A 25236-nucleotide genomic window follows, 5' to 3' on the forward strand; every position below is an offset into this window, starting at 1 on the left:
GACGGCTGCCTCCCATTCGTGGACACCACGGTAACCCGTACTCCGACTGGCCTCGTATTTAATGTTTACCGCAAACCCACGCACACTGGAAGATATTTAAATTTCAGTTCTGTGCACCCAGTCGCTCACAAACGGTCTGTGGTTGTCTCCCTGATCAACCGTGCCAGACAGGTCTGCAGTCAAGATGCCGATCTAAAGAGCGAAATGAAAAGAATAGAGTCGGATCTTCGAAGAAACGGCTACCCTCTTTCCTTCATCAGGAACACCGAAAGAAGAATGACAGCGAATCAGCCTACCTCCGAAGAACGTGAGAGCACAGAAAAAACAAAAGAAAAACGAGCTGCTGTCCCATACGTGGCGGGAATTAGCGAAGCGCTTTGCACGTATTTTCCGCAAGCATGGCGTCAACATCGCGCACGTCCCCGCTGGCAAGGTGCGAACAGAACTGGTGAATGTGAAGGACAAGCTCCCTCGTGAAAGATTTCCAGGTGTTGTATATGAGATAGACTGCGCCGATTGCTCATCAATATATATCGGTGAAACAAAGGACTTCAGGAGACGCTTGAGAGAGCACCAGAACGACGTCCGAAACCGGAAAGCAGCATCGAACGCCATCGCCGAGCATGTGCAAGAATCCAGCCACGAGATTAACTGGGATCAAGTAAAGATATTGACAACAGAAAAGAACACATCAGCACGGCAGAATCTTGAGTCCCTTATCATACAGACATCGTCTAACACATTAAACAGGAACGACGGAACTCTACATCCTATCTATGCTAAATCATTAAAAACGCTACTGGGTGCTACAAAAGGACGAATCCGTGCGCCGATTGCTTCATAGTGAACAAGGGAGCCGTAGTGCTCCCGAAACGTCTTTTCATCTTTTGACTTTGGCCAGTGACTAGCAATCTGCATGAATGCTTACCTGTGCATACGTACTGAAAATAAGGTCGCTACCGAAACATCTTTGTTACACCATAGTTACAAAATGCCCATCCAGAACACTGTTCACCAACAAACCTCAAGCTGTAAAACCATTGCTCCTCCGCTTTGAAGAAATATGCCAAGAAATAAACATACTAGATGCACTTCCTGATGTTGCCCAGAGACCCGATAGGTTGCCACCTTGGTACTTGTTTCCTGGTGTATGCGATTTCGCACTGACACACATTCAAAAAAGACATACCCCACTGGAACATATACAGCAAGAGTTTCTTGGAGTAAGTGAAAAATACAAGAATTGCACAGATTTCTACACAGATGGATCTAAGACAGCACTCTATGTAGGGAGCGCGATAGTGCAAGGGAAATGGGAAAAAGTAGTCAGGCTGCCTCAGTGCGCTTCAATATTTACAGCAGAATGCTACGCCATTGCTCTAGCTGTAGAACAAATATTGAAGAAAAACATACAGAACAGTGGTATCTACAGTGACTCCCTCAGCGTAATTACAGCAATAAACCCCAGAAATGCAACTGAACCCTTAATAGGAAACTTAATGTAATACGAGCTGATTCACAAGGACATACAATAAAGTTTTGCTGGGTTCCCAGTCACGTGGGCATCAGCGGAAATGAGAGGGCTGATGCAAGCGCCGCACTTGCCCTTAGCGCAAAAATAAAACCAGTAAACATACCGCATAAGGACTGCATCAAGTCAGTCCAGAATAAATTGAGAGAAAAATGGCAGGCCTCTTGGGACAACGAGGTTAACAACAAGCTGCACTTTGTAAAACCTGTCCTGGGTGAATGGAAGACCTGTAGGCACCAGGAACGATTTATTGAAGTAATTTTATGTCGTCTCCGCATTGGACATACACACATTACACATAATTTCTTACTAACGAAACAAGATAAACCTCGTTGTGAAAGATGTGGAGACGAACTAACAATAAACCATATTTTATTCTCGTGTGCAAAACTCGAAAAACTAAGAAATAAGCACTTTACGAAGTTTTATAATGAATACATTCCTTTACACCCAGCGCTGCTTTTAGGCGAAAATGCCATTGTTAACATATCTTCCGTTTTTAGCTTTTTAAAAGAGACAGATGTTCTTCAGAGACTGTAAACTTTGATCCACAGCTTTGCTTTAAAATATGATGCATTTCAGCCATTTTCTCATTCCATGAGAAGAGGGCTGAGGTGGTTATTTGAATGGTTGCGAGCCTCAAGATCCTTGCCCAGCCAAGGATGGCTACTGAGGTTATCTGACCTTCTTGAACGCATTTATTTTTAGCCATTTATAAAATTTCTTCTTCCTCTTATTACTACCAGAACGAAATAGCAATTTAAGTCCTCTACACAACCATGTTTCCTCCCACCTACAGAAAAGTGTTCATATACCTTGAGCCTGGCGCATGATAGCCTTAGCTGCTTATGTGCCATTAAACCCAACACAACACAACACACAACACTGCCTTGCTGTTTTTATTTTATCTGGAGAAAGCATACGACACAACATGGAGATTTGTGACTCTTAGCGGCCTTGCAGAACTTGGCATCTGTGGCAGGATGTTAAACTGCCTAAGCGACTTCCTGTTGAACCGCTCATTTCAAGTACACCTGGGATCAACCCTTTCCAGGAACTTTGTTCAAGAGACTGGGGTTCCTCAGGGGTGTATTTAAGCACAACACTGTTTATTGTAAACAAAATAATCTCAGAGTCCATAATGTACTCAGTCTATGACGATGACGTTCAAATAGCTTGTACATCCTCCAATGTAGCAACATGCGAGGGACTAACACAGTTAACAATAAACAAACTAGAGACATGGGCAGACAAAAATGGATTCCAGTTCTCCACACAGAAAGCAGGGGGCGTGCTGTTCTCACTAAAACGAAGTCTACAATTCAACCCTAGCTTACATCTAAACAAAATCGAACTGCCTATAAAAAGTGAGGTAAAATTTCTAGGCATCACTTTTGACAAAACGCTGGCATTAATGCTCTAAAAGAGAAAGCCTCCCAATCCTTGAACATGCTTAAAGTACTTTCCCGAAAACACTGGGGTTCTGATAGGACATGCCTTTTACAAATTTATCGGGCTGTTGTTCGTTCTACATTAGATTAAGGATGAGTAGTTTATGGGTCAGTGAGACCATCGTATCTAACAAACGACTGGATGCAATACATACCGTAAAAACCGGAATATAGGTCGAACTTTTTTTCAAAAAACCATGGTGAAAAGTCGACCCCCGTCTTATATACTGGTCATTGGCGGAAAAAAATACGGAAGACTTGCAACAATGGGTGGATGAAGTCAGCAGCCTCCATCACCATGGATGGATGGATGGATACGGCTGAACCCTTTACATCGGGCGGTGGCTCAAGCCACCTAGCCATGTCTTGTGAAATTTTACTCCTGTCTTGCTTTTAGCCACCAATCAGATAACCTTCGCTTGGTTACTTCTAACCTCTTAAAATCCACTTTCCCTTCACTATCCCTAAACCCCAATGCCTTGGGTAAGTCAGCCCCGCTGCCTTCCACTGTAGGGTGAAGCCCTTTACAGAAAAGTATCAAGTGTTCAGCGGTTTCCTCCTCCTCTCCGCACGCAATGCACAAAGTGTCTATCTCCTGGTACCTGACTCTATATGTCTTAGTCCGCAAAACTCCAGTCCTGGCCTCAAACAACAAAGAACTTCCCCTACAATTATCATAGATATTTTCTTTGACAATTTCCTGTTTAAAGGTCCGGTATGTTTCCAGTGCCGATTTCGTCAGCATCCCTGTTTTCCACAAAGCTCTCTCTGTTCCTTTAACCTTTTTCTTAACCGATAATTGCTGATTTGCCCCCTTACTGCTGTCCAGATATTTGCTTGTCAATTTTCTAGTTCTCTTTCTCCATTTCGTGTCAACATTCTTTATATACAGGTATCTGAAAACTTTCCTAGCCCACCGCTTTTCCTCCATCCTTCTCAATCGTTCCTCAAATGCTATCTTACTGCTAGCCTCTCTGCTCTCGAAAGACGCCCATCCCATATCACCCTGTACCCCCTGATTTGGTGTATTGCCATGTGCTCCCAAAGCTAACCTCCCTACTCCCCGTTGCCTAATTTCCAGCCTTGCTTGAACATCTGGCCTCATACACAGGACCGCATTCCCGAAGGTCAGGCTAGGGACCATCACCCCTTTCCAGATCCCTCTTACCACCTCATACCTATTGTAATTCCACAGTGCCCTATTTTTCATGACAGCTGCATTCCTACTAGCTTTATTCATTACATATTTTTCATGCTCTGTCAGATACTCAACACTGTTATTTATCCACACCCCAAGATACTTGTACTCATTCACTACTTTTAGCACGAACTCCTGTATTCTATGCTCGCCACCCTCTTCATTAAATATCATGACTGCAGATTTTTTCTTACTATACTTGCAGCCTAATCTATCTCCCTCTGTACTGCAAATGTCTAACAACTTCTGCAGGTCTTCCTTGTTGTCAGCCATTATCACTATATCGTCCCCATATATTAGTCCCGGTAATGTCTGTTTAATCAATTCCCCTTGCTTGAAAAAAGATAGGTCGAAGCCTAGTCCGCTCCCCTCTAGCTTGGTCTCCAACCCTTGCAGGTACAACATGAACAACAAAGGGGACAGAGGACATCCTTGTCTAAGCCCCCGCTGTATCTCTACAGACCCTGATACATTTTTTTCCCATTTTATGAGCACTCTTTTACCTCTATATATATCTTTTAAAAGATTAATTAATCCATTTTCCACATCCAATGTGCCCAATATGTCCCACAAATGCTCCTGAGTAACGTTGTCATAGGCTCCCCTAATATCCAGAAATGCTAGCAATAAGGGCCTATGTTCCTTTTCCGCAATTTCTATACACTGTGTCAATGAAAATAGATTGTCCTCCAACCTCCTTTGTTTCCGGAACCCATTCTGTAGTTCCCCTAACACCCCCTCGTTCTCCACCCAAGCCTGCAGTCTATCCTTTATAATTTGCATCACCACCATGTAAACCGCAGATGTCACTGTTATGGGGCGATAGTTACGTCTGTTTTGTCCCCCTTTCTCTTATATATTGATACGGGAATAAAAGAAGAGGCGGAGAGCGAGCGCGAGCGGCGAGCGCGCGGCTCTAGCACGAGGGATATAGAACGAGAAAGCTTGGCCGCCGCCGGTCGTGCTTCGCCGGCTCTCCTCCGTACTGCTGCTATATTTCTCTGGGCGGGCCCGTGGCCACCCCGTGGCATCCCACACCGTAACATTTTGGTGGCAGCGGTGGGATCATGCCGCTCACCCGCTCCCAGAATCAACCACCCGACGTGCCAGACGACAGGAGTCCACCACCAGCCGATAGCGCCGACGACGCGGCGGCCGGCGCCGCTAGACCTAGGCGCTCGGAGAGGCTCGGCTCTTCGCAGCAGCCGGACGCCGGTGTTGAGCGCCTCCTGGATACAGTCACCCAACGGATGGACGCATGGGAGGCCCGTCTGACTGCCCAGGCTGGGGAGATGGAAGCTCTCCGGCGCGAACTCCGTCGCCTGGTGCCAGCCGAGCCGAGCACAGGTCAGGTGCCTTTGGGCGTCCCCGCCGCCGCTGTTTACGGCTCTGCCGTCGCTGGGCCTGCGGTCGTGGCCGCCAATGGCGTGCTCGGCGCGGGTGCGTCCTCGCCGCAGTGTTCGTTGGACGTTGTGGAATTGCCCACATTTGACGGCACCATCTCGTGGGATGCTTACCGCATCCAGCTGGACGGTATTGCGGCGGCGAGAGGCTGGGACGAGCAAATGAAGGCATGGATGCTCGTTGCAAAACTGAGGGGCCGCGCCACCGAGCTGCTGCAGAACGTGCCGCCCGACCAGCTGGGCTCTTACACTGTTCTGGCGGGCCTCCTCGCCGACCACTATGGTGCCTCAGGTCAACCCCGTGTGCAGTACCACCGCCTGCGAGCCCGCCGTCAAGAGCCCGGGGAGACGTACCAGGACCTCGCCGCCGCCATTGAGCGCCTGGCTCTGCAGTCGCTGCCGGGAGCGCCTCAGAACGCCGTGGCCCTGGTCGGCATCGAGGCGTTTGTCGACGCCATCCGACTCCCCGAGGTGCAGCGCTTGGTCCGCTCTGGCCGTCCTGATTCCGTCCGCGCCGCCATGGCGCTCGACATCGAGGCGGAATTGACTTTGCTGGCCACGCGGGGGTCGCCACCGTCTGCCGAGCGCAGCGTCCGGGTGCAGGCTCCTCGGTCCGCAGCCCCAACTGCGGCCTCTATCCGACGCCTGCGTAACGACGTCCGCATGACCTGCTTCCGCTGCGGCCTGCGGGGACACTACGCGAGGGACTGTGCCGGCCCTCCAACGTCGGGAAACGATTCGGCGGAACGGTGCCCCCGGAGTTCCGTCCCCACACTCCTTCGTTCTCCGCGTCCCCTCCTTTCGTCGGCTCCGATTACCACTGATGCTCCTTACGTGCTCGTCGACGTCGCCCTGCTTGACCGGCACGTAAAGGCCTTGGTTGACACTGGAGCGGCTGTCAATGTACTGCACAAATCGTTTGTTGCTAACGCGCCCCACCTGCTTCTGCCAGCCGCCAAAACCCGGCTCTTAGCTTTTAACGGCACCCCTGTGGAGCAAGTCGGACGTGTCGTCGTCAACCTGACAGCACTCGGAAATACCATCTCCACCGAGTTTGTTGTCGCAGACAGCCCTATTTGGCCAGTGGTCCTCGGGTGCGGGTGGTGCCAGCAAGCCGGAGTCGTCCTTAATTTTACTAGAACCAAACCACGGGTGAGCCGAACTCTCTGTGGGCCGGGCTGGCTTAGCCGGGTTTCCAGCCTCGGTGTCGCCCTGTGGCAGTCCCTGGTGTCGGTGACCAAGCGTGCCTCAGCATCTCTGCGTGACCTCGCGACGAAGTGGCCGTGTCGAGTCAAGCCGTTCGACGTCACTACCGTGACTGTGGCGTCCGCCGTGACCCTGCCACCGGGTGCGGCAACGTGGGTGTATGCCAAGCTTGACAGTCCGGTCACAGCAGACGTGCTGTTCGAACCCATCCGGTGTTCAGCTCCAGCCCGTCAGATGTCCTCCCCTCGAAGCCTTCTGCCTGTGCTCAAAGGAGAGGCCCACGTATTTATACTCAACATCAGCAGCGTACCTCTCGCGCTGACTCCCGGCACGCAATTGGGTACAGCCTCAGTTTTGGACCCCGGGTCACCAGTGGCGTCTCTGCAACCTGAAGCCCCGCCTCGCCACCCTCCAGCGCCGGCGATCCTATCATGGGAAGAATTTAACTTTGGACCCAGCCTGACCTGCGCGGAGCTCGCCTCTCTGAAGACCTTGCTGCTCGAGCATCGCAGTTGCCTTGCTCTCAGCGCCGGTGAACTCGGGTGCACTTCCTGGGCTCAACACCGGATCAACACCGAAAACCACGGGCCCGTTCATCACCAACCTCGCCGTGTAGCGCCAGCCGAACGGAGAGTCATCCAGCAGCACGTGTGCGACATGCTTGACCAGGGAATCATTGCCCCTTCTTGTAGCCCTTGGTCCTCCCATGTCGTCCTTGTGCGCAAGAAGGATGGAACACTCCGCTTCTGCGTTGACTATCGGAAGCTAAATGCTATTACTAATTGCGACGTGTACCCGCTGCCTCGCCTCGACGATGCGCTTGACCGCCTGAAGGGGGCCCGTTATTTTTCCACGCTAGATCTGCTCTCGGGCTACTGGCAGGTGCCTGTTCACCCCGATGATGCGGAAAAGACGGCTTTCGTGACTCCCGACGGCCTTTACCAGTTCAACCGTATGCCCTTCGGTCTCTCGAACGCTCCAGCCACCTTCCAGCGTCTCATGGACCGAGTCTTAGGCCATTTGAAGTGGACTATGGTGTTGGTCTACCTGGATGACGTAATTGTCTACGCGGCTACATTTGAAGAACACCAGAGATGCCTCAAACTCGTCCTCGAAGCCCTTACCTCTGCTGGGCTTCGCTTAAAACCAAAAAAATGTTTCTTCGGTTTCGCGGAGGTGACGTACTTGGGTCACGTTGTGAGCCGGCATGGCATCCGTCCCGACCCTGAAAAGCTAAAAGCGCTTACAGCTTACGAAGCTCCCACCACCGCCAAGGAGCTCAAAAGTTTCCTTGGTTTTGCTTCGTATTTCCGTCGTTTCATTCCGGACTTTGCCAAGCGCAGCGCTCCATTGACCGCCCTGCTGAAGAAGAATGCACCGTGGAGTTGGACGCAGGCCCAACAGCTCGCGTTTCTTGACGTCAAGCACGCCCTCCTCGAGCCTCCTACATTGGCCCATTACGACGAATCGGCCCCCATCGTCCTCCACACGGATGCCAGCCAAGATGGGCTCGGCGCTGTCCTCCTGCAAGAAGACGAGTCTGGTGACCACAAAGTCCTAGCTTATGCCAGCCGCCAGCTTTCCGACGTTGAGCGCCGCCGCCACTCTTCAGAACTCGAGTGCCTCGCCGTTGTCTGGGCCGTCGAGAAGTTCCGCCCCTACCTGTACGGCCGTCACTTCACCATAGTCACGGACAATAGCGCTCTCACTTGGCTGCAGTCCGCCAAACATTTGAATGCCAAGATTGCACGCTGGTCCCTGCAACTTCAAGAGTACAATTTCACAATAGTGCATCGGTGCGGCTCTGCCCATCAAGATGCCGATTTCCTTTCTCGCCACCCTTGTTCCGTGACGGCTTTGACGGACCTGAGGACTGCACAAATGCAAGATCCCGCCATTGCTGCCATAATCCACTCCCTTGGCACCGCCGCCGGCGCAGGCCTCCGCCAACTACGCCGGGTCTATCAAATGAAGGACGACCTCTTGTGTCATGTGAAGCGGCTCCGTGGTCGCCCACCCGTCTGGTTGCCAGTTGTGCCGGCAACACTGCGGTCGCAAATCTTGCGCGGCTTACACGACGCTCCCACGGCTGGTCACCTTGGTCGCGGCAAGACCTACGCACGAGTGTCGGAGCGGTTTTGGTGGCCTAATATGTCCAGAGATGTCAAAGAACACGTGGCGTTCTGCCAGACATGCCAGTACAGAAAACCGTCCACAGGTGTAACCAAGCCACCCCTGCAGGCTTTTTCGCCACCAAGTTCACCTTTCGAGCTGGTTGGACTGGATCATTTGGGCCCGTTTCCGAAGACGCGTGCCGGCAACCGGTATGTTCTGGTTGCGATCGACTACTTCTCCAAGTGGGTCGAAGCACTGCCCGTTCCAGACATGTCGTCCGCTCATGCCGTCGCGTTTGTGGAACAGCATCTCGTTCTTCGGCACGGTGTTCCCCGGCGCCTCATCACGGACCGTGGGAGCTGCTTTATGTCCCATGAATTCGAGCGAGCCCTCCGCTCCTTCGGCATTGCGCATTCCACTACATCCGTCAATCATCCGCAGTGCAATGGCCTCGTGGAGCGTGTTAACCGTACCCTCACGGATATACTCGCATCCTACGTCGCTCTGTCCCACACAAACTGGGATCGTTTTGTTTCTGCTGCAGCTTTTGCAGTCAACACTGCAGCGCAAGAAACAACGCATGTGACGCCGTTCTCAGTCGTCTATGGCAGAACGCCCTCCATCCCTCTCGACGCGCAGTTGGGCCTTCTCCATCCTACTGCGTCACCAACTGAATCTGCTCAACGATTTCATTCCGCCCGCCTCGACGCCCAGCGCAACCTCCTCACGGCTCACGCGCGTGTGCAAGCGGCCAACGCGGCAGCACCACCTCATCCCCCCTTCCGGCCCGGTGACTTGGTCCTCGTTCGCCGCACCATCCGTGCGACTGGCCGTGCCGCAAAGCTCTTGCCCCGATACCGCGGCCCTTACCGTGTCGTTGCCCGACTCGGCCCCGTGACATACCGCCTCGAAGACCTGCCAGAGCATCGACCATGCGGTGTGCACCACATTTTCCCAGAGCATGTTTCAAACATGAAGCGATATGTCTACGGCGCCTGCGGTGACTCCGACTTAGCTACCGGGTCCTCATCAGTGCCTTCGTCGCCTGCTGGCTCCATGCCTTCCCCACGCAATGCAGTCCCATAAACGGATCGCCGCTCAATATGCATAAAACTCCCTGAAGTTAGCCTAACCGGTGTGGGACCTTCTTCGGCGACTGCAGACACCTTCGCCCAGCTCACACACTTCGAATTCAACGAAGAGTGTGACCGTTTCCTATCTGCGAGCCCACATTGCATCGCCCCAGGAAACCCTGCATCAAACCACAACCTAACTTCTCTCCCCCCCCCCCCCCCCCCCCCCGGTGGAAAGGCGATACGGGAATAAAAGAAGAGGCGGAGAGCGAGCGCGCGGCTCTAGCACGAGGGATATAGAACGAGAAAGCTTGGCCGGCCGGCCGCCGGTCGTGCTTCGCCGGCTCTCCTCCGTACTGCTGCTATATTTCTCTGGGCGGGCCCGTGGCCACCCCGTGGCATCCCACACCGTAACAATATCATGTTCATTCTACTTAACCGCCATTCATCGGGGACTTTCTCATCCACTATCATTTTGTTCACTACCTGTATTAATGTTTGCTTGGATTTTGGTCCTAACTTCTTTATCAATATAATCGGGATACCATCTTGTCCTGTTGATGTGCCACTAGGAACCTTCTTCTCTGCCCTTTCCCACTCTCCTTGCTCAAGTGAAGCTATTGCTGTAACCGGTCTATCCTCCTTCGATAAATTATGTACCACGTGCTTTGCTGAAAATTTTTCCGTCATCCTTGTTCCTGTGTGTTTTATTGCTTCATCCCCTTCTAGTCGAATACCCTCATCTGTAACAATAAACCTTTGTTCTAGCCTAGTTTTATTACTCATTGCATTTAGATGTTTCCAGAATTTTTGGGCTGCTTTTCTATCCTTTTTATTTACTTTTGACATCCATTGGGCACCCTTTCTTCTAATTTTCTCATTAATCAAATAGGATGCGTCCCTTCTACACTTCATGAAGGTATCCCATTTTCTGTCTACTTCGGGTTTTGGTTCCCCTCTCTTCTTGGAATATCTGTGTTCCCTGGATGCTTCCTTGCGCTTTTCTATTGCCCTCTTGACCTCCTCATCCCACCAACTCTTGGGTTTGTATCTTTTCCCTTTTAGCTTTACTCGCACCTTAGCTAGCTCTAGCTCCAGTAATCGAGTTAATTTGGTATAAGTCCATTCTGTTTCACTATCCTCAAAAATTACTTTCTCGATTTGTTTGGCTGCTACTTCCAATTGCTTTTCTGAGTAAAAATTTCCCCCTGATTGTTTATCTTGCTTCAGTCCTGCATTGCTTTTTCTTCTGAAGCTCAACTTGATACGCTTGTGGTCACTACCTAGACTTCTGGAACCATCTTCATCTATGCTCATTACCCCTAATCTGTTATACATACTCTGTGACATTAGTGCATAATCTATCGTCGAGTGCAGACTCCCCGCCTCCCATGTTATGAGCCCTTCACACTTCTCGGTGCTGTTGCATACCACTAAATCATGCCTGTCACACATGTCCTGCAGCATGCTTCCTGTCGAATCCGTGTACCCATCCAGGTCTTCTATGTGTGCATTCATGTCGCCTAATATAATTATCTCGCCCTGTCCTCCTAGCTCATCAACGTCGCTTGCAATACATTCTAACATTTTCCTGTTTTCCTCTTTGGCATTAACCCCTGTCCACAGGTATACAAAGCCAAGGAGTGTTTGCTTGCCTGCCACTGTTCCTTTTAGCCATAAATGTTCCCTGCATCCCAGTCTAACCCTTTGAAAATTCATACTTTTATGAATGAATGCCCCAATTCCACCTCCCTTTCTGCTGCCCTCTGTTCTATTGCAATATTCCCATGGGTAGTCTGGGTTACAGAGTGGTTGCTCCATGTCTCTAAGATGTGTTTGCGCTAAACCATATACCATTAATTCCTCCTGTCTTAACTGTTCTTCTATTTCCTCCCATTTCAGTCTATTCCTGCCACCTTGCGTGTTAATGAAACCTATATCTGAATTAACTTGGCCCTGGCGCTTGCGTCTTTCTTCCCCTATGGTTCCATTGTCCGTTTGATCTTAATTCTTCCTTCTCTACACTGGTTTCTTCAGAGCTCTGGGTCCCCCCAAAAAAGCTGTTGCCTGGCGACCTATCCTACTACCCACCTTCTTGCCAGTGGCACCACTGTAGTGGATGCCATCCTGTGCAAAAGGGTGGGGCCTAACCTCGTACACTTCCCTGTTGACCTCCATCACCTCATATCTTAGTCGTCGACTCAATAGCCTAATTACCCGATTAGTCTCCACGACCCTCCTTTCCGTTTCGCGAGCCTGCCTCTGGACCTCTGGGATTGTGCATATGGTCACATGCACACTCTCAGAGGCCTCTCTAAGCCTACGCATCCCCACCTCCAACTGCGTCTCAAGATTCTGGCTCCTCCCCTGCAGTACATCATTGAGACCAGCATGGATGACCACAAGGTGTTCGCCATCCATGCTGCCCACCACCACCTCCCGGGCTCTGGCCATTGCATCCACCATGCACTTTCCCGACTGAGCCTCCACCTGCACCCGCCTGTCTGCCTTCACTGCCGTCAGAACGCCTCCCTCAACCCTCGCTACATTCGAGTCCCCGACCACCAGAACTCTCCTGCGCCCCACACGCTCGCTTCCTAATTCCATCTGTTGGCCTCCGAATCGCTCTAGCTGACTCTCCTGCCGCTGTACGCTATTGTCGCGAGTTTCCATGTCCGCTTTAAACTTTTTCATTTCGTTCTCATTTTTCTCACTCAATGCTCGCTGCACTACAGCACTGTACGATCGACGAGCCTCGTCCCCATCGCCATCTGCAGCAGTGCCGCCATTTTGCGTTTCAGTAGATGCAAAGCGGAAGCTAACGGCAATTTACCGTCGCCTTCAAGAAAAACACGATTGAGTACGAGGAAGCTCACGGGAACCTGGCGGCACAGCGCGAATTTGGAATATCCGAAAAGAGCATTCAGTACTGGCGGAGGCAGAAGCTGCGTATTACAACTTGCAGCAACCAGAAGAAAACATCATTTCGTGGGCAGACCGTAGTGTGTCGAGAATAGGAAGGAAATGTTGCGCTGCGAGCGAGATCGCTGCCTGTGACTGCCGAATGCATCCGCGTGAAAGCGGCAGAGATCGCGCGTGCCTCTAGACTCACGAGGGCGCAATTCAAAGGCTCGCCATCCTGGTTGCGGCGATTCATGAAGAGGAGGGCTTTGCTCTACGGCGCCGTACTTGCCTGTGCCAGAAACAAACACGCGGGCCGATTGGTGCGCGATATTGTTAAAAAATTTGCCGGGTGTACATACAAGCAGCATTTAAATGAAATTAAATACTGTCACCATTGTGCAACCTCTCGAGTCGCATTTGTTTCAAAGTAAGGATGTCTTTCGGTACTTTTCCCATTGAAAAAGATCTTTTTCATTTTTAGAATTGGTTAGTTAGGGGGTCGACCTATAGTCCGGTTTTTACGGTAATTTAGGTTCGCGTCTTTCCACTGGTGCATACAGGACGTCATCTATAAATAGTCTGTATGTAGGAACTAACGAAGCATCACTTAGACAGAAGAACGATGCTGACATGTTCATACATTCTAAATATCTGCTCACTACCTAAACATATTTCTCACTAAATAACAACAAAGTGCCCATCTAGAACTATATTTAACAACAAACTGCAGACTGCTAGGCCACTGCTCTTACGTTTTGAAGAGATGTTTTGTTTAAATTTATTTACAAAAGACTGCTGGCTTTATTGCAAAGCCTTAAGCAGGAGTGGGTTTTAAAGTACAGATTGTCAAAAAGAAAACCTCTTTGTAGTGCACACTATTCAGTACACAATACAGAAGAAATAAACGAGAAAAAGAAACAACATTCTACAATGACGACACCTCGCGTCAAAATGAGCACCGGGAAAAAAAAAAGTTGAATGCTACAAAATCATTATGAATTCTTAAGCAAAGCCGTAAACGATTCCACAGTAGAAGCCTCTACCATATTTGCTTTCAGGACAATCCATTCCCGCACAGTACGAGGGAAAAAGTATTCTTATATGTTTCAGTGCGGCATGAGTACTCCTTCACTTTAAGGAATGGCAGGATCATGTTGAACGACCTGGGACGAGCTCTTTGTACTTGCTGCTGTTAATTCCTAACTTGTGAAAAGCCGCCGTGGTGGCTCAGTGGTTTTGGCGCTCGGCTGCTGACCCGAACGACTTGGGTTCGATCCCGGCTGCGGCGGTCGAATTTCGATGAAGGTGAAATTATAGAGGCCCGTGTATGGTGCGGTGTCAGTGCACGTTAAAGAACCCCAGGTGGCCGAAGTTTCTGGAGCCCTTCACTACTGCCTCCCTCATAGCCTCAGTTGCTTTGGGATGTTAAACCCCCACAAACCACAACTTGTTGTGAACAATCATAAACATGTACTTAAGTCTCTCGCGGTATGTCCTGAGCTGCAAAGACTTCAAATATGCTTTGTCAAGTAGCATCGTAGGGGATGTCTGCCAGCTGTATGAATTATAAATAACTCGCACTGACTTTCTTTGAATATTTTTTAGTTTTTTAATGTTTTCCTTTGTACAAGGGTCCGATACAACAGAGGCTTATTCTAAAACAGGATGAATAAAGGTTTTGTATGCTAGTAACTCCTGTGTGGAGTACCGGAGAGACCTTTTTAAATAGGTAAGGTTCTTCATAGCTTTTTTTTAATATTATAAATGTAGTAGAACGTTCTTGAAGGCTAGTTGGTTCATTGCAGAAAAAAGGTTAGTACTGCGCAAATGAGACACGACAGGAGAACAGGAAGAAAAATGACAACACAGGCACAGACTTCCATCTGTTTTTTCAAGACCGAAAGGCAAGCGCTATATAAGGGATGAACCTAGGCGCATAACCATCACTGTCATTCTCACAAGACCTGATTAAAATCCAGACCACATTTATCACATTTTTACGTTGCAGAAGGGCCGATAAACCACAAAGCACTCAGTCAGCATGTCCCCAGACACTCTATATCAAGAAAATGATTAAAAAGAAGTAAGGAGCTGAACAATCAACCTGAATAAAGAGGGTGAAAATACGCGAAGTGACAATGCAGGTGGCCCAACAGACAACAGGATTAAAAAAAAGAATGAAAACGCGATAAATTTATGGTGTGACATATAGAAAAACCGGCATGAGAGCATGGAAACAACAAAGAACACGAGTAAAGGTGGAAATTAAAACCAAGTAAAAAAGTGGAATGAGATGGAAAAACAAGCAGGACATGGAAGCCAACAAAAAACAAGTGTATAGTGAGCATAAAACCAGATAAAACTACATTTCCTGCCTTGAGATACATATATCTTAGGAACAAAATTAGGACAGAAGTGATACAATTATAGTTGGCCTTCTAAAAACGTGATTTCACTCAGTGAAAGCGAAATAGATGGAGTGCTGACAAATTTCTCAAAATTTTTTACGATGTGATAGACTTCGACCACCTCCCTTTCCGTCTTATCTCTTGATTTAAACAAAAAGGTAGTGTTGCGCAAAACTGGGTTGCAAGGCTCTTTTTTCTTGCCCTTGCCCTTCTCTTCACTGTTCTTACAATGGTGTGCCGGATCACCTCCCATATTGTTCTTCACTGCCAAGTTATGTTCGTGTGCCTGTTCATTAAAACACCTATCAGTCTGGCCAATGTAAACTCTACTGCATGTGAGAGGAATTTTGTAGACAAGGCCTGAATCGCACTTTGTGAACTTCTTTTCGTGATTGGTATAGCATTGCGGCCTGATTCTCTTTTCTGTCGACATCCAAGGGCAGATGCTGCTCAGCTTAATCCGTGCTGAAAAAAACCATCCTGACAACATATCGGTTCGCCACGTTTTTGAAGTTGTGGGATACCCGGTGTATGTAAGGCATCACCTGCAGTGGCTTTTCCTTGTCCTTTTCATTCTTTCTACGGCCTTGAAGCTTTTACATGCTGCGGTGATGAGGTGGGGCGGATAACCAGCTGCGCGGAAACGTTGAACTTGCAACCCAGTTTTGCGCGACACCTTTTTGTTTAAATCACCTAAAGTGCACTAACACAGAGTGAGACAAATAAACAAAACACAGTTTGTTCACCGGGCACTGCGGCAGTCCGACGACCTGAGGAGCACGACAGGGCCTATCCGCAGACTGGCACATGTTGCCTCGCTGGTCCGTGGCTGGCCGAGTGGTGTTCACCCGGGAGTCAAGCGGGCACGCTTCTCCCGCTCGCCGTCAATCAGGCTGAGCAAGGTCTCGCTTGGAGCGATGGCAGTGCGGCTGGGCTAATGCCCATCTTCTTCTTCACAATGGCCCTGGGGAAGAAAAGAGCCATCCTGGCGACTCAAGGTGCCATCAATAGAACAGGGTGGTCGTACAGCTCTAGGCATTGAATATGCATAGTCTCACGGCCACGGCGGCGGAGATCGGCAGACAGCATTAGTGGCTCAGTAATGTGGTTGACTGGTGATGTGCGCTCCAGCACGTGGTAGGGGCCATAATATTTTAAAATAAGTTTCTTGAAGAGGCCGTGAGTACTGGAGGGTATCCATAGCCACACAAGTGAACCAGGTGGGAAGGCCGGGACAAGCTGATCTTCGTCATGGCGGTGTTTGTAGCATCCCTGAGTGTCTGTCGTGAGCGACCGTGCGATCTGGCGGCAGTGTTCGACGTGCTTGGCAGCTTCAGAGACAGTTGTACACTCAGATGCGGCAGGACAGTAGGGAAGAATTGTGTTGATGGGGGCGGATGGATGCCGGCCATAAAGCAGGAAAAACTGAGTGAAGCCGGTGCTGGATTGTGTAGCAGTGTTATAGGCATACATATAGGGAAGAACAAGGTCTTAGTTCGTGTGATTGGCAGCGACGCACTTCACCAGCATGTCACCAAGGGTGCAGGTAAAGCGTTCAGTTAGGCCATTTGTTTGTGGATGGTAAGCGGTGCAAGTCCAATGATATACAACCTTTGTCCGTAAAGTTCCGAGACCGATTCCATTAAAAAAAATGCGTTTAACATTGCAATCATTTGTGCAGCACCCCTTCGAGATAGCCTCCCTTGCAGTCTATACACAGATTCCAACGCTTCTCGAGGTCTTGGAAACAGTTGGAAAACGCTTCTTTTGGCAGGGCTGTCAGCTCTTGTTGTGGCATCTTGAATGGCCTCCATGCTCCCCATCCTGTGAGCTTTTAGGGCTCTCTTCACACGAGGAAACAGGAAAAAATCACATGGGGAGAGGTCAGGCGAGTATAGCGGATGGGGAAGTACAGTAATGCTGTGCTTGGTGAGAAATCTTGTCATGCTGAGAGCTGTGTGCAGCCTTGTGTTATCGTGGAGAAGGTTCCATTGACCAGATGCCCAGAAGTGAGGGCGACGGCGTCGCAGTGCATCACGCATGTGTTGGAGCACGCGGATATAAAACTCCTGATTCACCGTCTGCCCTTGCGGGACGAACTTATGGTGTATGATACCTCTGGCATCGAAAAAAACTATCAGCATCGTCTTTGTTTCAGTATTCTGTCGCCGCACCTTTCTCGGCACCGGAGAGCTTGTGGACTGCCATTCGGCGCTCTGCCTCTTTGTTTGAGGATCATACTGATAACACCATGTTTCGTCTTCAGCAATGATGCTGTCGATGAATGCAGCATCCTTCTCTGCCTCGGAGAGCATATCAGCGTTCACTAATGCCCATGTGTCCTTCTGGTCCTATGTGAGGGAGTGCGGCACAAGTCTGGCATTCAGCTTTCGTTTCCCCAAGTTCTCGCGCAAAATTTGGTGGCGTGTTGTCTTACTTATGTCGATAGCATCTGATAGCATGCGGACTGTAATGGTGTGGTCTTGCTGTATGATTTTCCTGATCCGAGCCATGTTGTTTTGATTCCGTGAGGTTGAAGAGCGTCCCTGCCTTGTGTCGTCTTCCACTGACGTTCTCCCCAAAACGAACCTCTTGTGCCACTCGAAAACTTGTGCCCGCGATAATGTCTCATTGCCGTATGCGTCACAAAGGAGCTCACACGTCTGTGTGGCTGTCTTGCCAAGCTTCACACAGAATTTTATGTTTACACGCTGTTCGAAGTGGACGTCCATCTCTCCACATTCCCTCAGAGTAGAATGCGCAGAAAACTGGTGACAACATGGCATGTAGTGCCATCTAGCGGCTGCCACAGCAATTAACATAAATAGCTCGGGTTAGCCTGAAAAGATTGCGTCGCACATACGCACCAACAGTTGGTTTGGGGAATCATTTCCAGAGAAGAAATTAAATCAGTCTCGAAACTTTATGGACAAAGGTTGTAAATGAACTCTGCGAGCAGAGCTTCAACGACGTCACACAAGACAACGCGCCGTTTGTCATTGAGCAGTTTACGAGGAGTACCGTGGCAAAGAATGAAACGCTGCAGAATGAACGACTCCAGATCACGAGCTGTAGCAGCTGGGAGCGCAGCGGTCTCAGCATACCTGGTCATGTGATCAATGCAACAATGACCCAGCAGTTGCCAACAGCGGTGTATGGCAGAGGGCCGTATATATCGATTCCAACGCGGTCGAAAGGGCGAGGTGGACAGGGTGAAGGCTGCAACTCGCCAGCAGCGCAATGAAGCTGTTGCCTACGACGTTGGCAGGCCGGGCATGAGCGGATGTCCTTGAGTATGAAGTTGTACATGCCGCGCCACTAGTACCTGAGACTGATGTGAGTGTGAGTCTTGATTGCAGGTCAGTGTGGAAAGAGGTGCAGATTCGGGAGCGTAGATGGCGGGGGCTGACGAGGAGCGTCCATCAGGGTTGTGGTTACACCGATAAAGGAGGTTATCGCGAATTGCAAAGTGTGAAGCTTGGCGGTGAAGAGTGCAGGATGCCGGAACCGGAGATGGGTTGGAGAGAAAGTCGAGATGAGAGACAAGCCACTGATTTTTACGCTGCACTGAAGACATGTCGCTGATGGTGAGCGAAGGCACAGTGACTTCAAGGGTGAAGAGGCTGGCAATCTCGGCCGGTAGTGGGGAGCGTGACAAGGCATCAGCGTCCTGATGCTTGCGGCCCGGCTGGTAAACAACGCGTATGGTATATCCTTGGAGGTGGAGAGCCCATCAAGTCAGGCGGCTGGAGGGATCTTTTAACGAAGAAAGCCAACAACGGGCATGGTGGTCCGTGACCACGTCAAAAGGACGCCCATAGAGGTAAGGGCGAAACTTGCTGAGGGCCCAAACGATGGCCAAGCACTATTTTGCCGTGACGGAGTAGTTGGACTCGGCTTTAATCAGGGTGTGGCTGGCGTAAGCAGCTACATATTCATTGTATCCAGATTTGCGCATAGTGAGGACAGCACCCAACCCAATACCACTGGTGTCAGTGTATACTTCGGTTGGAGCTTGCGGGTCAAAGTGGCACAGAATGGGTGGTGCCGTGAGGAGATTGAGTTAGATGTTGTAGGCATCGTTGCATGCAGGCGACCAAATCGCAAAATCCACGTTACTGCCAAGGAGCTGAGTTAACGGGGCAACAATCATAGCAAAGCTCGGAATAAAACGTTGCAAACAGGAACAGAGGCCGAGGAAGCTTCCTAGGTCCTTAGTGGAAGTAGGTTTGGGAAAAGCAGTCACAGCACGTAGTTTGGCGGTGTCGGGACGGGCACCCTTCTTTTAAACAATGCGGCCTAAAATGGTTAATTTACAAGCAGCAATACGCCACTTTTTCAAGTTGAACTGCAGGCCGGTGTCCGTAAGGCAGGTCAAGACGTGCTTGAGCCAGGCCAGGTGAGTCTCGAATCAGGCGAAAATGCCCCGACATCGTCCAGATAGCAGAGGCATGATTTCCACTTCAGGCTGCGCAAAATTTTGTCCATCATGCGCTCGAAAGTAGCCGGAGCATTACAGAGGCTGAAAGGTGTGACGTTAAATTCACACAGGCCGTCGGGGGTCACAAATGCGGTTTTTGGGTGATCTTTGGCTGCCATGGGCCCTGGCAGTACCCAGAGCTCAAATCGAGAGAAGAGAAGAGTTCCGCTCCTTCGAGGCAGTCCAGAGCATCAATACATGGGAGAGGGTAAAGGTCTTTCTGTGCTATCTTATTCAGGTGCCGGTAATCAATGCAGAAACGAATAGAGCCATTTTTCTTCTTCACGAGTACCATGGGTGAGGCCCATGGACTATGAGAGGCCTGAATCACGCCGCTCTGAAGCATGGAGTCGACCTGTTCCTGAATAACATGATGTTGAGTGGCGGAAACACGGTATGGGCACTGACGCAGAGGGGCATGGCCGCAGGTGTCGATGTGATGGGCGACAGTCGACGTGCGGCTCAAAGCGGTTTGATGGCAATCGAAAGAGGAGCGAAACTGATGAAGCAGCGCAAGAAATTGATTGTGTTGAGGTGCTGGAAGGGTTGCGTCGATGGAGCAAAGGAAAACGTCTGTAGGCGAAGTGTCGGGAGTGGGAACCAGCGGGCTGACGGCGTTGACGGCGAGGGACAGTGGATGGTCGTTCTCATCCTGATGGAGAATGAAATCAGTGGCCTGCACGGTTCCGAGACACTCACCGCGACGCACAGCAGAAGGATACGCAAATGTATTGGTCACAAACAACACGGTAAGGCCAGCTGACAGGGTGAGTACGGCGTAAGTTAGTGGCAGTGACTTGCGGCGGAGAAATGTGGGCGATGGCGTAAAAAGTACAGGTCCGTCGTGAAGCAAGTCACAAGTGATAGGCACAAGAACAGCAGAGCACACAGGTAGGGCAACATGTTTGGCAACTGCTGCTTTGTGAGAAGCAGCAGAAAGGGCAGCAGCCGACGAAAAATCGCTGAGCGCTAAGAACTCTGGTTCAGCACGAGCACAATCGATGAGTGTTATGGCACGACAGAAAGTCTCAACCCAAGATTCTGTCATCAGAACACATTGGCAAAATGACGAATTCAGTTGCGTACAGAACGTTCTGTATAACGACTCTGGCAGTGCATGTCGCTAACGGCTCAATAGGCTGCGCGCTTGCTGTGCGCGGCGAGAATTCCAGAAAGTGGCGTCACTTTTTGCATGGAACAGCAAAAGGTTGCGGCCATTGCTGAAACTGCAGCACCAGTATCGACGACCAGTATCGACGACGACATTTTAGCAGCATTTGAAATGTGTCCTGCTCGATACCCTTCAGAATATTCTTGATTTTGTCAGCCTCGGACATCTTGGGCGTTGAAGCGCAAGCACAGGTTATCTACGTCTTTGATGTAGCTTCTAAAGGTCTCGCCTGAATGCTGTGAATGTTAGCGCAAGCGTTGCGGAGATGTCATATCTTAAACGGTTCTGTTGATAGTGGTGTGTGTGAACTGGTATCTGCGCGTGATCTGGTTTTTCTTAATGTTTGCTGCGCTACCAGTGAATAAAGTTAGATGAAGAATAGCGCTAGTCCTTTGTGCCCCTTTCCTGTGTTCGTCTTGGTTGCGCTACAGTTCTTTTGTTACAAAATGCACCATCTAGCCCAACAAAAAGTTCTTCTAAAGCGTTGCTCAGCGCGCAGCTTTTGGACAGCAGGACGACCGAATACTTCTGAGAGGTTCTTTTTGAAGGTGTCCCATGTGGAGAGGTCAGGTCCCCTTAGTGGTTGCGATACCACACGTTCGCAACCCGGTCAAATAGAAGATGACGTTAGTCAATTTCATAGCGTAGCATCGTCCCACTTGTATGCGCTCACCCACTCGTAGAATGTTAGCCAGTCTTCTACATCGTGGTTGTCAGTCCCGCTGAAGAGGGGGCAGTCCCGCTGGCGGAGGGCACCGGAAGGTCTACCTGCACGGCTTGATGGATGGCGTCTGCGGGCATACTAGAGGTCGGTAGCGTGCGGCTGCAGAGTTCCAGAGCATACGTGGACGGCATACCAAACCTCCACCAAATGTAATAGTGGTTTATTTGGTCACACTGGGGGCGATGGAAGCAGCGTTGAAGCAGTGGTGGTCCACCGTGGTAGGCTGAGCAGGGTCTCGCTTGGATCAATGGCAATGCGGCTGGACTAATGCCCATCTTCTTCTTCACAATATGTGCAAGCTTTTTAAGGGAAGGAAGTTTTCTCGGCGAACTCCAGATTTTTACCAACTGATACACCTCAGCCACTTTCTCACTCCTGAGAAGGCTGAGGTTTTTTTTTTTTGTTGTGGTTGGGAGCCTCGAAATCCTTGCCTGGGCAAGGATGGCTGCTGAGGTTACCCAACCCTCTTGAAAGCTTTTCTGAGTAGCTCTTTCTTAAATATCTTTCGTTCATCATTACTAGGTAGTAGTAACATTTTAGGCACTGCAACACCGTTGATTTTCCACATTTGTGTAGAATTCTGCAGGAAAGTACCTTGAGCTTGGTGCATGATGGCCTTAGTTGCCTATGTACCATAAAACCCAACACAACACGAAGTTCGTCAGCAGCACTTCAGCTTAGCCATTGCGGAAATGTGCAATGCCTCTTGCGATGCCAATTCCTTGCTCTAGAAGCTATTGAACAATACGTTGTGTTGGGCAAGTTGGAAGTAATTCATATTGTGAACCAGCGCAAAACGGACAATGGACCTAGGAAAGAGAAGACGACATGGGTGCTGTCTAGCAACTGAATTTTATTGGAAAACCACGTGAAGTATATAAGGTTAAAAACGCACAAAACCAAAAAAAAACAAAACTAAAAACAAACACATCAAAGATTACATAGCAGATGGAAGGCTCTTATCGAGGAAGGCTATCTCATTTTTCTGTTATGCCACGGATGGTTTCGCCGCACATGTGTCCGTGTGAGGAGCAGCTCCGTGTTCCCCTCAATGAGAGCTTCCATGTTCTTGGCATCCGTGGCACTTACGGTGACCATGACGCTTGATCGGGGTGGGACGCTCACTTGTTCATTCTGGACACCCAGGGCAGCATGCTGCTCTATGGTCATCATCGAAGGGATGGCTTCGTCTGTCGAAAGCGTGATGAGCTTGGATCAAAGCTCAATGATTGCCTTATGTTCGTTTAGAAAGTCTGCCCAATATGACATCACGGGGACATTGCTGTAGCACTACAAAGGTCGCAGGATAGGTATGTCTCTTGTCAGCCACTCACACTGTGCCAAGTGCTTTTCGCACTTCTCGTACCACATCCATGAGGGTCGCTGCTTGAGGCTGTGGGGAAGTTTGCAGAAGTCATCGTAGTTCTTCACGGGTAAGTTCCCGCAGCTGGTGGTGGTCATCGTGTCCGGTCTAATTGTACAAGCAGGGCGGTTGTACTGCCGAGTTCGAACGTCGGGGGTCTTTTTGATTGTGCAGGCTTCTTGCATGAATTGCTCGGCAGTTTTTGCTGGCTAGCGGATGAGGCTGGCAAAGAGTTATTGTTTGATGCCACGCATTAAAAACTGAACTTCCTTTTCCTCAGTCACCGCAGGGTCGATGTGGCAAAAGAGGTGCTTCATTTCTTCGACGCAACCGCATACAGGCTCGTTTGGTAGCTGGATCCCGGGCTGATCGGGTTTTCCGGTTTCCTCAACAGTCTGCTAGAGCAAGAGGGCAAAGAGATGCCGGGATAATGAAACATAGGGCATTATGGGGGTACAACAAATATGAAGTACTGAGAAGTATTTGGAAAGGAATAATGGTGCAGGGGCTTACTTTCAGGGGTGCAGTTCTGTGCTGAAGGGCAAAAGTTCAGTCGAGATTAGAAGTAAATCTGAGAGCTGTTGGAAGATTAGCACTAGGTGCCCAAGGGAAAACCACAAACGAGGCAATACAAGGGGATATGGTCTGGGCTTCGCTTGAAGCACGGGAAGCTCACAGTAAAATAATATACGAAGAACGCCTGAGGAAACTAAACGACAACAGGTGGGCAGCTAAGGTATTTAAATACCTATGCAGAAAGAGCGTTGACTCACACTGGCGAAAAAGAACTAGAAAGCTAACCAGTAAGTATGCCAGACACGAGTACGGAGAAAGAAAGAGCATTAAATGACAGGTTAAAAGCACGGAAGGTGAAAATTGGATAAATTCAATGGAAAAGAAGCATAGTCTAGAACTATACTGGCGCTAGAAAAGGCAGATTAGGAAGGAAGCATTTTATGATAACTCAAGAGGCAGTGCCCTACTCTTTGAAGCTAGGTCAGGATGTCTTTGAACGCGCAGCTATAAAAACAAATTTAACAAAGGAGATGACACATGCACCGTGTGTGGTAAACATGTAGAAACAATTGGAACACCTCATACTCAAATGTAGTATCCCTCCGGATGTCGATGCAGTCACAGTCGCTCTCCCTGAAGCCCTAGGGTTTAGAGATCAGAATGGCAATTTTAATGAATCTACGATGGAAGTTAGCAAAATGCAATTGGTGGCTCAAAAGCAGAAAATTGACATGATGTTAGAAGTGTAGGATTGAAAACGCATGGCAGCTGACACCACCCGTTTTCAAAGGGGACGCTCCTATCTTCTATTCATCCTTTTGGTACAGTGCACCATGAACTGGTGCAGGCAGCGCAGGGGACCCCAGCTGAATTGAATGCAGCTAGTAGATTAATATTGAAGCCAGCGCTATTGATCACCACTTGTTTTTAATAGAGAACTGAAAAATTATCCGAATAGTAAAAAAAGGCAGACATTTTGAAATTTGTTGGCCGTATGCAACTGTTAGTGCTTCATAGTCAACATTTGGACACGAAAAATTATCTACAAAGTCTCATCAGTGAGTTTCTTTTATGAGTAACGACATGCTGTCCCGATGTTGAACCATGCAATTTGTGTTAAAGCCACACTATCCAGATATTTTAAATATGTCTTTGTCTTCAGTATACCATTTTTCAGACAGCATAATGACATTGCAATCAAGGTCAATTTGATTAATTATTGTTTCTAACTACATATTTGTCTGTGGCTGACTGGACATTTAAATGAAAGGATTTTAGGTCTGGTAAACATTGTTCTCTGATGTGCTGCTTTAGTTGGTGGGGGGAGGCGGCCTTTGAAAGCCAAAAAATTGTGAAGAAGTTCATTTTTGGAAAGTACATATTGCCACACTACAACTCCTCTAGTAGCGTCGTACTGCGGCTAAACTGTTTTACCTGGCACTTAGCAAGCCTTGAGCCATCTAGGGGCTTGATGTTTGGTCGCCTTCCTCTCTCGAGCTGCCTGCTGCCTTGCGCGTCCCAGCAGCGTCTTGCGCATATAAGTAAACCAGCCCTGCTTACGTCAACCATTTCCCGGTGGCATATTTGGTGGAGGTGCTGGGTGTGGCCCATGTACGCTGACTTCGAGGACACCCCTGACACTAGTTCTCAACGCGTGGCCACAACACCAGTCCACAATGCGAGCCGCCGCCTT

The 25236-nt window shown here is 49.4% G+C and overlaps 1 protein-coding gene across 2 annotated transcripts in view; it reads left to right on the forward strand.

The window, feature by feature from the left end:
* Positions 1–25236, forward strand: part of gry (trafficking protein particle complex subunit 11 gry) — a 374318-nt gene that overhangs the window by 32168 nt on the left and 316914 nt on the right. The gene's annotated exons all lie outside the window — the stretch shown is intronic.

The sequence above is a fragment of the Amblyomma americanum genome, chromosome 2 (genome assembly GCF_052857255.1).
Source record: "Amblyomma americanum isolate KBUSLIRL-KWMA chromosome 2, ASM5285725v1, whole genome shotgun sequence".
NCBI classification, from domain to species: Eukaryota; Metazoa; Arthropoda; class Arachnida; order Ixodida; family Ixodidae; genus Amblyomma; species Amblyomma americanum.